Source organism: Triticum urartu, chromosome 2A (assembly GCF_056163025.1).
Source record: "Triticum urartu cultivar PI428250 chromosome 2A, HENAU_Tu73, whole genome shotgun sequence".
NCBI lineage: Eukaryota > Viridiplantae > Streptophyta > Magnoliopsida > Poales > Poaceae > Triticum > Triticum urartu.
In genome coordinates this window covers 180,535,756-180,550,964 of record NC_141874.1, presented here as the reverse complement: position 1 = coordinate 180,550,964, position 15,209 = coordinate 180,535,756, and positions in this window count along the sequence as shown.

Here is a 15,209-nt window from a genome sequence, read left to right as displayed (position 1 = left end):
TTTTTCTTAAGAGGATGATCAGGCAAAGCATTAAGTAACTTGAGAAGCCTCCCCCAAGCTTGTGGGAGACTCTCTTCTTCAATTTGCACAAAATTATATATATCCCTTAAGGCAGCTTGTTTCTTATGAGCAGGGAGATATTTAGCAGAGAAGTAATAAATCATATCCTAGGGACTATGCACACAACCAGGATCCAGAGAATTAAACCATATCTTAGCATCACCCTTTAATGAGAACGGAAATATTTTAAGGATATAAAAGTAACGAGTTCTCTCATCATTAGTGAACAGGGTGGCTATATCATTTAATTTAGTAAGGTGTGCCACAACAGTTTCAGATTCATAGCCATAAAAAGGACCAGATTTAACCAAAGTAATTATATCAGGATCAACAGAGAATTCATAATCCTTATCAATAACACAGCTAGGTGAAGTAGCAAAAGCAGGGTCAGGTTTCATTCTAGCATTAAGAGATTACTGCTTCCATTTAGCTAATAACCTCTTGAGTTCGTATCTATCTTTGCAAGCTAAAATAGCTAAAGCAGCTTCTTTTTCAAAAACATAACCCTCAGGAATAACAGGTGATTCTTATTCATTAGAGGGAGAGTCTTCATCATCACTTTCATCAAGATTATCAGATTCAATATTTTCATTCTCTCTAACCCTAGCAAGTTGTTCATCAAGAAATTCACCAAGTGGCACAATAGTATCAAGCATAGAAGTAGTTTCATCATAAGTATCATGCATAGCAGAAGTGGCATCATCAATAACATGCGACATATCAGAAGGAATAGCAGAAGCAGGTTTAGGTGTCACAAGCTTACTCAAAATAGAAGGTGAATCAAGTGCATAGCTAGATGGCAGTTCCTTACCTCCCCTCGTAGTTGAGGGATAAATCTTGGTTTTTAGATCTCTCAGGTTCTTCATAATGATAAGCAGATATAAATCCCAAGTGACTCAAAGAATAGAGCTATGCTCCCCGGCAACGGCGCCAGAAAATAGTCTTGATAACCCACAAGTATAGGGGATCGCAACAGTTTTTGAGGGTAGAGTATTCAACCCAAATTTATTGATTCGACACAAGGGGAGCCAAAGAATATTCTCAAGTATTAGCAGCTGAGTTGTCAATTCAAGCACACCTGGGAACTTAATATCTGCAGCAAATTTAGTAGCAAAGTAATATGATAGAAGTGGTAACGGTAGCAAAAGTAGTGTTTTTGGTATTTTGTAGCGATTGTAACAATAGCAACGGAAAAGTAAATAAGCGAAGAACAATATATGGAAAGCTCGTAGGCAATGGATCAGTGATGGAGAAATATGCTGGATGCGGTTCATCATGTAACAGTCATAACCTAGGGTGACACAGAACTAGCTCCAATTCATCAATGTAATGTAGGCATGTATTCCGAATATAGTCATACGTGCTTATGGAAAAGAACTTGCATGACATCTTTTGTCCTACCCTCCCGTGGCAGCGGGGTCCTAGCGGAAACTAAGGGATATTAAGGCCTCCTTTTAATAGAGTACCGGACCAAAGCATTAACACATAGTGAATACATGAACTCCTCAAACTATGGTCATCACCGGTAAGTATCCTGATTATTATCACTTCGGGGTTAATGGATCATAACACATAATAGGTGACTATAGACTTGCAAGATAGGATCAAGAACTCTCATATATTGATGAAAACATAATAGGTTCAGATCTGAAATCATGGCACTCGGGCCCTAGTGACAAGCATTAAGCATGGCAAAGTCATAGCAACATCAACCTCAGAACATAGTGGATACTAGGGATCAAACCCTAACAAAACTAACTCGATTACATGATAAATCTTATCCAACCCATCACCGTCCAGCAAGCCTACGATGGAATTACTCACGCACGGTGGTGAGCATCATGAAATTGGTGATGGAGGATGGTTGATGATGACGATGGCGACGGATTCCCCTCTCCGGAGCCCCGAACGGACTCCAGATCAGCCCTCCCGAGATGTTTTAGGGCTTGGAGACGGCTCTGTATCATAAAACGTGATGAATCCTTCTCCTTTATTTTTTCTCTCCGAAAGCAAATATATAGAGTTGGAGTCGAGGTCGGAGGAGCTCCAGGGGGCCCACGAGGTAGGGGGGCGCGCCCTAGGGGGCAGGCGCGCCCCCACCCTCGTGGCTAGGGTGTGGGCCCCCTGGTCTTCATCTTTTGCAAGGATTTTTTATTATTTCCAAATAGACGTTTCATGAAGTTTCAGGTCATTCCGAGAACTTTTGTTTCTGCACATAAATAACATCATGGCAATTCTGCTGAAAACAGTGTCAGTCCGGATTAGTTCCATTCAAATCATGCAAGTTAGAGTCCAAAACAAGGGCAATAGTGTTTGGAAAAGTAGATACGACGGAGACGTATCAAATAGCCGTAGTGTGTTCCTCTGCACGGAGAAAGCGCTCCATGCGTTTCCCTGTAGGGGACTGTGTCATGTGTACCATGTTCACTGTCTTTACTTCAGGGGGAAACTGCTTCTGACCCCCGTTGTTTGGTTGGCGAGTTTCGTCGTCATCGTCGTCGCCGGGCAGCTTCTTCCCCTTGTATTCAGCGTTTAACTTGCCGGCCTATTTGAAGACCCCACAACTTCTGTTGGTGTGGTTAGCTGGTTTATTGGGGTGGCCATGAATCTGGCAGGGCCTATCCAATATCTTATCCAAATTGGATAGTCCGTCTCTGTTTGCCTTGAATGGCTTCTTCCGTTGACCGGGTTTGGGGCCGCTGAATCCGGCGTTGACATTGTGTCGTGCACTCCCCCATTACTATTGCCATGTTTGTCCTTATTGCGTCATGGTTTCCCGTTGCCGTCTCGAACTTGGAAGTGCCCGGGTTGCTGGCGCTGTTGCTTCTACGAGCGAGCCAGCTGTCTTCTCCTGCGCAAGAGCGGGTCATCAGAGTGGTAAGGGCTGACATGGATTTTGGTTTTTCCTGACCAAGGTGGCGGGCGAGCCACTCATCCCAGACACTGTGTTTAAAGTACGCTAGGGCTTCCGCGTCCGGACAGTCTACGATTTGGTTATTTTTAACTAAGAGCCTAGTCCAAAGCTTCCTGGCTGACTCTCCGGGCTGCTGGACGATGTGACTTAGGTCATCAGCGTCTGGTGGCCGGATGTATGTACCTTGGAAGTTGTCACGGAAGGCATCTTCCAGATCTTCCCAGCCGCCGATAGAGTTTTCAGGCAGACTATTTAACCAGTACCTTGCTGGTCCTTTGAGTTTTAGTGGGAGGTATTTGATGGCATGAAGGTTGTCTCCTCGAGCCATATGAATATGGAGAAGAAAATCCTCGATCCATACCGCGGGATCAGTTGTTCCATCATATGATCGATATTCATGGGTTTAAACCCTGCTGGGAATTCATGCTCCATTACTTCGTCAGTGAAGCAGAGTGGGTGTGCGGCGCCTCTATATTGGGCCACGTCGCGACATAGCTTAGATGGAGCCCGTCTGCGGGTTTTGGCCCGGGCGTGACTAGACTTGTCCCTTCCGAATAGGTAGCCGACGTTGCGTGTTGAGGCACGTCATTGTGATCCGTAGATCGATCTGGTATGTCCTGCTCTACTGTCCAGGTCCTACCGAGGGTCGTATGTATGACCCCGAGCTGTTTTATCTCTATTTTTTTCTTTGGGGTGAGGTGGGCTGCTATTCGGCTTGAGCTGCCGCTTTATCCCGACTACATGGTGGTCGGTTAGCCGCATTGTCTCGACCGCGTGGTACAGGCTCTGGCACTTCCTTATCGAACTGAGGTAGCAATCTGCACTGTGGGTAACCCTTGGTTGTGCACCTGGGGCCATATTCTTTGGCCACTAGGATATCTGTCCATCTATCGTTGAGCAGGTCTTGGTCAGCTTGAAGATGCTGCTGTTTCTTTTTCAGGCTCTTTGCAGTGGCTAATAGCCGACGTTTAAAGCGCTCCTGCTCGAGAGGTTCCTCAGGAACGATGAAATCCTCGTCGCCGAGGCTCTCCTCATCCTCGGAGAGCGGAAGATAATTACTGTCCTCCGAGTCTTCGTGTATGGCCTGTTCATGCGGGCTATCATGCCCGTCTTCCAGTTCATCCTGTTCGGATGTTGCCCCAACAGGGGCTTCATTGTCTTCGGCATCGTTCGGGGTGTTGTTTTCTCCGGTGCTGGTATTATTGTCTTTTGCACGACATGACTTAGAGTGGCGCCACTGACGCCGACGTCTGGGCTGTGTCTAAGGAGGTTCATCCTCAACTGGATCTTCTTTGTCATCGTCGTTAGTTTCTTTAGGTGTATCCACCGTGTATACGTCGTATGAATAAGTGTCCGTCCCGCATCCGGTGAGTGGCGGGTTTCGGCCTTGCTCTTCTTCGGCATCGTCGTCTATACCATCGAAGTCTTCGAAGCCGTAATCGAGCATGTCGCTTAAGTCCTCGATAGTGGCTATGGAGTGGGTGGTGGGTGGGAAGCAAGATTCTCCATCATCAGCCCCTAGTTCGAACCGAACATAGTTCGACTGTGAGTCCCCCGCAAAGGACAAGTTTTTCAATGAGTTTAGCATGTCGCCCAAAGGCGAGTGCTGGGAGATGTCTGCGGTGTTGAATTCGAAGATCGATAAACGATCAAGTTCGGCGTCCGCAGGCTCACATGGTTTGGAACTTACGGCCGGAGATGAGTTCGGAGTTCTGGTGGCACAGGTATCGTGTGAGATCAAGTCTATGTGTGGCTCCAACGCCGGGGAATCTGTGGCCTCTGTGGCGGGGTTGAGCTTCCCATCCTTGGATGGCACAGTCTGCTCCAGATCTAAGGCCAGAGCGGTTATGGGAGCTGTCTCCTGGATGCAGTCCGATGACAGATTTAGGTCATGTCCCTCGGGGTGGCCAGGAGTGGTAGCCGCGGTCTTGAATTCGGCGAAGATCAAGTCCCCACGGATGTCCGCAACGTAGTTCAAGCTACCAAATCTGACCTGATGGCCTGGGGCATAGCTTTCTATCTGCTCTAGATGGCCAAATGAATTGGCCTGCAGTGCGAAGCCGCCGAACACAAAGATTTGTCCGGGAGGAAAGTTTCTCCTTGCACAGCGTCATTATTGACGATTGAAGGGCCATCAAACCTTTTGGCGACAACACAGTGGAACTCTCAATGAAAGCACCAATGTCGGTGTCAAAACCGGCGGATCTCGGGTAGGGGTCCCGAACTGTGCGTCTAAGGTCGATGGTAACAGGAGACAGGGGACACAATGTTTTACCCAGGTTCGGGCCCTCTCTATGGAGGTAATACCCTACGTCCTGCTTGATTGACCTTGATTAATATGAGTATTACAAGAGTTGATCTACCACGAGATCGTAATGGCTAAACCCTAGAGGCCTAGCTTGTATGGTTATGATAATGTCCCTCCTCCAGACTAAGTCCTCCGGTTTATATAGACACCGGGAGGATCTAGGGTTACACAAGGTCGGTTACAAAGAAAGGAATCTACATATTTGGTCGCCAAGCTTGCCTTCCATGCCAAGGAGAGTCCCATCCAGACACGGGTGCAGTCTTCGGTCTTCGTATCTTCACAGCCCATCAGTCCGGCCCATGGCTAACAGGACGGACGCCCGAGGACCCTTAGTCCAGGACTCCCTCATTCCCCTCTATATTTTTTGTTTTTAAACTTTATAAAAGCACTCAACAGAAATAAATGAGTCTCTGAAACTCCTGGGTTGTCTCCCTGGCAGTGCTTTCTTGAAAGCCATTAAGCTAGGCATAAAGTGCTCAAGTAATGGATCCACCCGGATCCCAAGGTATATCAAAGCCAATTTTAATTAACAATGATTTGGAATTTAGTAGCGAGCACAAAGCAACATAAATCATGCAATGACGAAGTCTAACTCTCTTCCTATGCATCGACATGTCATAAAGGAACAATTCATGCACATCAAGTAAAGGCCGATACATAGCATAAGCTGTTTCTTGCAATTTTATCGTGTTGGAAACATATAGAGATGGAGATATAGTTCCTCTCTCATACTAATTGCAAGTAGGAGCAGCAAGCACATGGATATTATACTCATCAAAATTATCATGTGTAGTGGTAGAAGGCTGTAACATCCCAATTTTCAATTTGGATGTTATACATAGGTGCATATCATATTTTGTTTGCATTTTGGTTGTGATCCTAGAAATCTTAAGCAACTCAAGTACCCAAGGAGTGAGTTGGAGGTTTCATTCATTTTCATATTTGAATTTTTCTCAAATTTGAAAAGAGGATCAATTTGATTTTAAATATATTTCTCTCCAATTATTTTCAAAAAATAAAAATAAACAAGAGAAGATAAAATGACTTCTTCAAAAGATAGGAATATTGGAGAAGAAATTTTAAAATCAAATTAAAATTTTATTTGGATTTTATTTGCTATTTTATTTGAATTAGAAAAATGTGCATTTTTGAAAATTGCATTTTTAGGCCAGAAAAATGTTCACCTTGTTCTAAATATTAGACTTAGACAGTGAAAATTGTTTCTGGTATTTTTTAGAAGTTTTTATATTTTATTAGGAATTTTCTTTTGGGCAAAATTTCTTTAAAAAAAACTTCGTTGCCCGACTGGGCCGAAGGCCTAGCCGAGCAGGCCCGTAGCCGACTTCCTCTCAGGCGGAGGACTCCGCCTCGCCGCCGCTGCTCGAGGGACTCCGAGCCGGACTCCCCATCCCCGCCCCCTCGCCCAAGCACCTCTCCTCGGCCCCTTTATAACCGGAGCCCGCCCCGCCGCCTCTCCTCACATCCGACGCTGCCGCCTCCCCGCAACCCGCTCCGCCGCCGCCTTCCCGCAAGCTGTAGCCGCCGCGAGCCCGCCGCCGCCGCCTCCCGCCTCCCGCGTCACCGCCCGCGCCGCTGCCCGCCTACGCCGCGCCGCCGCCGTGCCCCGCTGCCGATGCCGCTGCCACCTCGCCGGAAACCACTGTCGACCCTGCCGGTTTTTAGGTATAAACCTAGGTCAGTTTTTTTAGGGTTTCGTCGGTTTATTTTTTTTCGGTTCATCGGTTTTAGATCGGTTTTTTTAGGGCTTGCTAGTTAGCGAACGTTCTTTGTTTAGTTCGTTTTAGCGAACAGATTCGTTCATTAGCCTCTGTTAGCGGACGTTCGTCCGGTAAATTTTCCTTTTTATTTTATTTTTTGGCCAGGGACCTATCCATAATTACTTTTATCATAGATTAGTCCCTCATCTTCAAACCTTCGCAACTTTTCGGTCGTTCGTCCAAAGCCAGTGAAACCAAAGCCAAAATCTTCATCTTGTTCCCCTCTTTCTAGTTAATCAACTTGAACATGGTTTTGACAATTTAAAATTTGGTTTCAAGCAGATTTGAATTCGAACTTCTTTTGATCGTAGTTTGAGTTTCGTAGCTCCGATTCGATTGATTCTTTTGCAAATCAAAGCTCTTCAGTTGAACTTTCAGTTTGGATATTTTCCTTTGAGTTTACCCTTGCATGTTATGCTTGAGTGCTTATGTATGCTATTGTCTACGATAGAGTTTCCGGAGTGCGAAGCGTGCTACTACGAGTCTCGATCATCCGTTTCTCAAACACCATGTAGTGCGAGAAATTCAACAGAGGAGATCGAGTCTTGTGGGGAAAAGTGCACAAACCTCTGCAGAGTGTACAAACTAATCATGATTAGCCGTGTCCCCGGTTATGGACATCTTGAGTATCTGGTGCTTGAATTATTATGTTGGTCTCATCACTTTACTTAATTAACTTGTTGGGTTATTGATTATTAATTTATGATTGAGATGGGGTTACCATTCTCAATGTTCTCAACAAACTTTGTAGTTAAATAAAATATATTCCTTTGTTGTAGGGAAAAACTAGCTTTATGCAAAATTAACCATAGAGCCTCCACCAGCCACATATGCATATAGTTATAGCTGTTTCATGTTCTTTGCTCTATAGTGTTATTTTGCCAGCATATTCCATGTGCTGACCTACACAGGCTGCAATATATTATGTTGTAGAGTTTTCAGACGAAGAGTAAGGTGCGCTAGGTCATTGTCGTGCACTCAGCTATGCCGTTGGAGTTGATGGACTCATTTACCTTTCGAAGCTTCCGCTGTTATCTTATTTAGATGGCCTTAAGCCATATTATTGTAATAAGTTCTCTTTTGAGACATTCGATGTAATAAGTGTGTGATTGAACTCTGTTATAAATCCTCAAGTACTGTGTGTGTCAGCATTACCGATCCAGGGATGACACTTATACACAAAGATTTGACCATCTGAGGTCGGATCCCTACAAAGGTAACCCATCAATGTAATCCTTAATAAGTACAAACTTCTCCAATATAGTGTAGCTTGGAGAATTCAAAAAGATAATAGGAGTATCATGTGTGGGTGCAATATCAACAATTTCATTCTCAACATAAGGAACTACAACAAGTTCATCTTCATAAACATAATTCATATTGGCATCTTGGCCACAAGCATAGCTATCATCAAGTTCATCAAAAAGGGATATTTCAAAGAATCAACGGGATCATACCAATTTGAAGGATATATGCCCAAGAGGCAATAATAAAGTTGTTATTTATATTTCCTTATATCATGATAAATGTTTATTATTCATGCTAGAATTGTATTAACCGGAAACTTAGTACATGTGTGAATACATAGATTAACAGAGTGTCACTAGTATGCCTCTACTTGACTAGCTCGTTAATCAAAGATGGTTAAGTTTCCTAACCATAGACATGAGTTGTAATTTGATAAACGGGATCACATCATTAGAGAATGATGTGATTGACTTGACCCATCCGTTAGCTTAGCATTATGATCGTTTAGTTTATTGCTATTGCTGAATGATGAGCTGAGTATGCAGTTGATGGTGGCAACATTCACTAACTACCAAGAATTGGTAGATAGGGCACTTATGATTGAAGGCAAGCAATAACAGATAGAGAGTCGCAAAAGGAAGTATGGACAGGGAAAGTATAATTCTGGAGCTCAGCAGAAGCCTCGATTTGCCCCTAACTCAGGAGGTTACACCCATAACCATGGAGGCCATACTCATAATGGAGGAAGCTCACATAACCATAGTAGCCCCAAGAATGGAAATGGGAATGGAGCAAGCAGCAGCTAGAACCGTTCCAACCCAGCAACACCCGCTAAGAAGGATCTAAGTCATATCACCTGTTACAAGTGCGGGAAGACTGGACACTACGCCAATGATTGTTCTAAGTTGAAGAATGGCAATGAAAATGGAAACTCTGGAAAGAAGCCCAATCCCTTCACCAGAGGTCAGGTGAACCACATCAACATGGAGGAAGTAGAGCATCAGCCTGACGCAGTGATTGGTAAGTTTTTGATTAAGTCATTTACCGTTCTCGTTCTTTTTGACACTGGTGCATCGCATTCATACATATCAAGGGGATTTGTGGACAAGTTTAAGTTGCCAACCTTAGCCCTTAGGTCACCCATGTTAGTAAGCTCGCTGGGAGCAGAGTATATGGCCAGCCGATGGTGTGACCGGTTACCATTAACTATTGGTAGCCATGTTTTCCCCTCAGACCTAATAATTTTGGAGTCACAAGGATTGGATATAATACTAGGCATGGATTGGCTATCAAAGTATGGAGGAAATATCAATTGTGCTAGTAAGTCAATTCTTCTCACCACCCCAGAGGGTAAACGGATCAAGTACGTGTCTAGGCATGCGCCAAGGAGGACTCAAGTAAATTCACTCTTGGGAGTTGTTCAGGAAGAAGTGCCTATTGTGAAGGATTACCCAGATGTATTTCTAGTGGAATTACCAGGCATGCCACCAGATCGAGATATAGAATTTTTGATAGAGCTGTTGCCAGGCACCGGACCAATATCAAAGAGGCCATACCGGATGCCCGCAAATGATCTGGAAGAAATTAAGAAGCAGATCAAGGAGTTACTAGAGAAAGGATATATTCGACCTAGTTCATCACCATGAGGAGCCCCAGTGCTCTTAGTTGAGAAGAAGGATGGATCTTTGAGAATGGCTGTTGATTATCGGGCGTTGAATGAAGTGACAATCAAGAACAAGTACCCACTACCAATGATCAATGATTTGTTTGACCAGCTGAAAGGAGCCAAAGTATTCTCCAAGATCGTTCGATCAGGATACCACTAGCTGAAGATCCGAGAATAGGATATACCTAAGACAGCTTTTACCACAAGGTACGGGCTATACGAGTACACGGTCATGTCATTTGGATTGACTAATGTCCCTGCCTATTTTATGAGTATGATGAACAAGGTGTTCATGGAGTTTTTGGATAAGTTTGTTGTTGTCACACCCTGATTTTCATGCCACAACACTTAAGCTAATAAATCATGATAAAGTGTGGTTTGCCAAAAACTTTTGCATTATTTGGATTTTATTTTTGAGTTGGTTTTCCCTGTGTGGTTTTTTCAAGTGCTCTTTAAAGTCAACTACTCCACCTTCTGTACTTCATCTCCTTGCCCCAAACTTCTGCCCAATGATCATGCCATGTGTATAGTGCAATGTAGTATTTTCTTACAAAAATAATTTGGCCAAATAGTATTTTCAAAAATTAGTTTTCCAAAAACCCCTGAATTGAGGTTTGCACTACAAGTACTTGATTTGGGGTATGAAAATATTTCAAAGAGTATATTTGAAACCTATTAGATATAGGATTCCCATAAACCACAAAAATATAATTTTAAAAATTTATTTTCCTATTTTATGTAAAAGCTTTTTCTTAAGGCCAGAAATGGTCTTTAATAGGGAAAAATTATTTTATTGTTTCAAAAATATTTGACAAAAATCAGGGAAACTCAGTGGACATATATTTTCCATATATAAGAGTTTCAACACATGGTCATGTTCAAAATATTGGACAAAACATCCCAAAACCATTTCTATCCATTTCAAGTATTTGAAATATTTCTACAAGAAATATTTTCCAATAAATCCCGAAAAATTCTAGCAAGTCACATATGCATAATGTGATGATATTACAGAGTTTCAACTCAATCCAAATTGTTTTCGATCACAAAAGTGCCCCAAAACCATCTCTGTTCAGGTTCAAATTTGAACAACTTTACATTGCCAACTTATTCCAAATACCCCCAAACCTTGTGGTCATGCTCAAAAGCCCAAATGATGATACTACACAAAGTAGTGCATCAAGGGGATTGGTTTTGCATGACTAGATCTTGGTAAATGCATTTCTGTTGATATCTAGGGTTTACAAAAGTTACATTGTGAACTTTTCCGAAATGAGCTCAAAGTTGGTGGAAGGCCCTAATTGTATGTTCCATTTCGCCCTGTGGAGTCTCATGCCAAATGGAATTCATTTACCTTCCCAAACCAACAACAAACACTTTCTGCCACTTTACCAAAACTTCATTTTTGACCTCTTCCACTCTTCTCCATGACTCCACATTTTACCACAGCTGGCCCTGGTCACCTTGCACCCCCCAGTAACAATTGCAAGTCCACAGCTCCATTATTAGGGGGGGGGGTAAAACCTCTCTTTCCCTCTCTGGACAGCCCCTTTCCCCCTCTCTCTCAACCCCACTCCTCTCCTACTGGCTCCCTAGGGCATCCAATGCCCCTCCCCTCTTCTTTACTTCTCCCTAGCACTACCAGACACACTTGGCCGCGCCCACATTGCCTAAAAAATGGCTATGCCGGCCACGCACGCGCTTTGGAGCGCGCTACAGTGCGCTCCCGCACTGTAGCCGCACCCTGCCCGGCGCCCCCGGCGACCTCGGCCCTCCCCCTCATGTCTCCCGAGGCCGCCTCGACGTCCACGACACGCTACTTGGTCGGCCCCCTCCTCTTTCCTACTCCTGCTGCCTCCCTTCGCACATGCGCCAGTCGCCCGAGAGCTCCAATGGACGAGCTCACACGCGCGATGCCTCTGGCCCTCCCCGCTCTCTCTCTCCCTTCCCCTGGTTGTAGACCTCCTCCACTAATGCCCTAGACACGCCCACATGAGCCCCCGTGACCTGCAGCAACGGCAATAGCCTCGCCGACGCACTGGACCATGGTGAGCCACGGGCCGGCTATATAAAGCCGCCCCAGGCCCCCTATGGATATCCTTCGCTCTCTCTCCCTCCCAGCGACCCCCCTGGACCAAGCCACTCCCCTCCTTGTGCCCTCCATAGCCCTCCATGGCCGGAGAGCCACCGCTGGCACCGGGCTAAATTCGCGACGCCCGAGCCCCGTCCCCTCCACCTATGCGTCTCAACATTACAAAAAAGACACATCCGTGACATTTTGGGCCGAACGAATTTTTTTTCTGTCATACATATGACACTTCTGTGACGATAATTGTGACAAAATCCGGTATCATCATAGATGTGGTGGGCTCCTACTTCTATGACAAATAATCATGACAGAAAATGGGCTTTTCGTCCTGGGCGGGCCGGAGACGTAGCTGCATGACATTCTTTGGGCCGTCCATGACGGAAAAAACCATGGTAGAAGCGAGGGCGAAAATTTCGGGGAGTTCCCGGTTATGGTGGGAGGTCGGGGGCCGAGCGATGCGCGTTTCTCTCGTACACGTACGCGCGTGTGTGCGAGGCGTTGGCTCTAACTGAACCCGAGCGAGGCGTTGGGCTCTAACTGAACCCGAGCGATTGCACTGCAGGCTACGCGTTACTGAACCCGAGCGATCGATCGATGGCTGTTAACTGAACCCGATCGAGGGATTCCTTCGCTACTGCTGCTAACTGAAGCCGATCGATGCTGCCTCTGGATGAACAGTGAGCGTTGCGGGGGGGGGGAGGGTGGATGAACAGGACCCCGTGGTGTTGCCTCTGGATGAACAAGACCCCGATCGATCAAGCCGGTTGGGGCTGGATGAACAGGACCCCGTGGAGGGCTGGATGAACAGGACCACCCCGTGGAGGGCAGGATGAACAGTAGACGGTGGAGGGAAGAATGAACAGTAGCCCGTGGAGGGGTGGTTGAACAGGAGCCCGTGGAGAGGGCTAGTTGAACAGTAACCGGTGGAGTAGCGCGCAGTGGAGGCTGGATGAACAGGAGCCCGTGGATGAACAGTCACAGGTGGAGGCTGGAGGAGGTCGACGGTGGATGAACAGTAGCTCGTGGAGGCTGGAGGGTGTCGACGGTGGAGATGAACAGTATCCCGTGGAGTCCCTTTTTGCCGTACGCCACACCCCTCCCGATGAACATGACCCCCGTTTCGATCGTAGTGCTCCAACACAAGTCCGTTTCGTCCGTTTTGTGGTACGCCACACCCCTCCCGATCAACAGGACCCCCGTTTTGACCGTAGGAGGTCCGTTTCCTACATTTTGCGGTACGCCAGACCCCTCCCAATGAACAGGATCCCGTTTCGAATGTGGCCGGTCGAACACAAGGCCGTTTCCTCTGTTCTGCGGTACGCCAGGCCTCGTTTCCATCGCCTGTTCCGTCCAAGCCCTCCCGATGAACACGACGCATTCCGTTGCCTCCCCATGAACACGATGCATTCCGTTGCCTCCCCATGAACACGACGACGATGCTGTTTCTCCGTTCCGACCCAGCCATGTACACGAGCCCTGGCCGTACGTATGCGCGAGTAGGCGTTCGAGACCCCGCCCGTATGTACACATACGTGGCCGTATTTTCTTTCTTGCACCCTGGCCGCTGTACGTACGTGTACATGCTACGTGCGCGCCTCTACATCGATCAGTATATATATACGTACATGTTCGCGACAGAATGACAACGCTACGTACGCTTCGACCAGGTGGGTCCCGACTGTTAGGCACTTCCTTGCGTGCGAAGATGTAGCTGGTGGGTCCCACTAGTCAGGGGCAAACATTTTTTTCATGAAATACGGTGGCCCATCTGGTGGGTCCCCGCTGTCAGGTGGAGGAATAATTATTTTGCGCGTAATAAGGAGGCACTTCCTTGCTGCGGCCGTGGACCCAGCTGTCAGCGTCTCCATGCACTGTACTCTTCCGATGGAAGTCGGTCGTTGACCACATTGACCACGCCGTGCAGAGAGCACCACTGCGGTGGACGACGGCGAGGCCTAGGAAGGGGATGATGCGGAGCCGGGGAAGACGCGGCAGTGGAAGCCCGCGCGGAGAGGAGTACGAGGGTTCACTGGTTCGGCTACGGTGTGGGGCTGCCGTCGCCGCAGGGCCTGGCCAGCGGTGGGAATAGTAGGGGGCGGTGAGGCCTCCGCGGCAGCACAGCCGGCCACGGGAGGCAGGAGCATGCGGCACGACCGACGCTGCTTTGGGCGGCTGGAGCAAGAAGACCAGAGGTTGAAGAAGCACTACGGCCGTCGGATGGACATCGTACGGTCACTGGAGCTAGAATCATTCAATTTGACTAAGTTGACAAAGCCCTTCGTCCCCGTCAACTTAGTAGGCCCACAAGTCAGCCTCCCACCAAGGTGGGTCCCAGCTAGCCGGGGGAGTATTCATTTTTTTGTGCGTAATAAGGAGGCACTTCCGGTGGGTCCGAGCTGACAGCGGGGGGAACATTTTTTTCACGAAATACGGTGGCCCGTCCGGTGGGTCCCAGTAGTCAGGGGGAAACGGTTTTTTTCACAAAATACTGGTGGCCCGTCCAGTGGGTCCCCGCTGTCAGGTGGAGGAATAATTATTTTCCGCGTAATAAGGAGGCACTTCCTTGCGGCTGCCGTGGACCCAGCTGTCAGCCTCTCCACGTACAGTACTCTTCCAATGGAAGTCGGTCGTTGACCACATTGACCACACCGCGCCGAGAGCACCACGGCGGTGGACGACGGCGAGGCATAGGAAGGGGACGACGCGGAGCCGGGGAAGACGTGGCAGTGGATGCCCACGCGGAGAGGAGTATGAGCGTTCACCGGTTCGGCTGCGGTGTGAGGCTGCCGTCGCCGCAGAATAACAGGGGGTGTGGGTGAGTAGAGGGATGCCCTGGCCAGCGGTGGGAGTAGTAGGGGGCACTGAGGCCTGCGCGGCAGCACAGCCGGCCACGGTAGGCGGGAGTAGGCGGTCCCGCCAGCGCTGCTTTGGTGGCTGGAGCAAGAAGATCAAAGATTGAAGAAACACGACGGCCGTTGGATTGACATCCAACAGTTACGTCTGCTAGAATCGTTTATTGACGTATATAATAACTAAAAAAATCTTGCATACACGTCAACTAAACAGGCCCACAAGTCAGACCACTCCCTCTTTTTTTAATAATTTATATATAGCTCATGGCAACTTCTTATGCAATTTATTGCAGT